The sequence below is a fragment of the Euprymna scolopes genome, chromosome 7 (assembly GCF_053919585.1).
Source record: "Euprymna scolopes isolate OS-2025 chromosome 7, ASM5391958v1, whole genome shotgun sequence".
NCBI lineage: Eukaryota > Metazoa > Mollusca > Cephalopoda > Sepiida > Sepiolidae > Euprymna > Euprymna scolopes.
In genome coordinates, this window is record NC_136488.1 from 66333137 (window position 1) to 66334971 (window position 1835).

The window sequence follows — 1835 nt, forward strand, 5'->3', positions numbered from 1 at the left end:
CTCACGATACAAATTTTTATTATTATATTAGAAACTAACAGGACACCCGGTGTTGCCCTGTCATAAAATACACTTAAATATAATATTTTAATTTATGCAGCTTACGTATTTATTATTATAGAGACAATTCTATATTGATTATTTCATTGTGAAAGTGATTTCAAAAGTAAAAAGGAAAAAAAAAAAGAGAAAATACACACACACACGCACACCACACATATTAGTGATGGGACGATTCCAATATTTTTCCACTACAATTATCGATTCTGATTCTTTCAAAATTCTTAAATATTTAGTTCTAAAGTTGGGTGATTTTTTTTTGGGGGGGGGGGGGTTACTGTAAGAACTCACATTATATGTGCGTATGTTTTCACAAAAGTAAAACTGCAATCGTAGTGGTGAGTGTATAAATTTTTAATTGCCTGGTAGTTAAAAATCAATAAATATTTATGATTTTATTCTTAAGATGAGTAATGGAAAGTTAAGTTTTGAACAAAAACACAATCTAAAGAATCGTTTTTTTTTTACTACAATTTTTCCAATTTCCATACCGATTCCAATACCACAAAATTTAGTTTTATATATATATGTATATATATATATATATATATATATATGGTCCTGGATATGACCTTAAACTATATCCGATGGTGAGGCCCCAGCTTGTGGACTTTGGGGAGTGTGGAGCCATCCCTTAATTGCCATTGCTCCCAGGTCCACTCTGACCCGGAGTGGTAGTACCTGTTAGGGTCCCAACTATGGGTTAAATAGAAACCGATTAAAAAAAAAAAAAACATATTCTATTAAAAAAAAATTCTTTAAAAAAAAAAAATAACTGGATTCGGCATTAAATAACCTGAAAAGGGTTGATATGCCATAAAACAAAAACAACCAATAATATATATATATATATATATATATATATATATATATATATATATATATATAGTTAGTTACTTAGTTTACGTGTTTCAGTGGAGTCCCAATTCAGGGACAACATTTCATCAGACCAAAAAAAGAATGAATATCAATTCTTTTTTTTTTTTTTTTTTTTCTGATGAAGTGTAGTCCCTGAATTGGGACTCCACTGAAACATGTATGCACATATGTAACCAATAATGTTTGTATAATAAACGGACTATATACCAGCTCTGTCCTGCATTGAGCACTCTTTAATAACCACGTGAGTTTCACTGGATTTACCTCTGGGAAACTAACATATACAACCGGTATATATATATATATATATATATATATATATATATATATATATATATATTTCATTTAAACAAAGATTATTAAAAAAACAAAAAGGAAAGCTTCTGTTTGATTATACCATTTTCCCCCGCTTATTCTTGTTATTTCTTTTTGTGTGTGTAGGAATCGAAAATGTTCATAAAGGTCCAATGTTTTCACTTGTGTGACTTGTCTCCACAATTTTGATTCCCACATAAAAGGATAATACGAAAAATAGAAAAAAGTAAGAAAATATATAATAAAACAGAAACTTTCTCTTATATAATGTTTGTTAAAATTAAAAAATGCTGCCCAAATACACAACACACACACACATATATATATATATATATATATATATATATATATATATATATATATATATATATATATATATATATATATATACTAGCATGGGTGCCCGGCATTGCCCGGGGTATTTGGAGATGTATGTTGAGCAAAAAAAAAAAAAAAAAAGTGGTAATTTTTTTTTTACTTTGACCCCTATTATGACCCCTTAAAATTTATTGTTTTGGGCTGTACTCAAGTTATTATGTTAGATCCGTGTCCAATGAACCTATATCTAAAATTTCAAGCGC

At 28.5% G+C, this 1835-nt stretch overlaps 1 protein-coding gene across 2 annotated transcripts in view; it reads right to left on the reverse strand.

The window, feature by feature from the left end:
• Positions 1 to 1695: 1695 nt before the first annotated feature.
• Positions 1696 to 1835, reverse strand: part of LOC145279776 (solute carrier organic anion transporter family member 5A1-like) — a 382142-nt gene continuing 382002 nt past the window's right edge. For both annotated transcript variants that reach the window (XM_080131097.1, XM_080131096.1), the window contains exon 12: positions 1696 to 1835. This exon is cut by the window's right edge and continues 7737 nt beyond it. The gene's annotated coding sequence lies outside the window, so the exon portion shown is untranslated.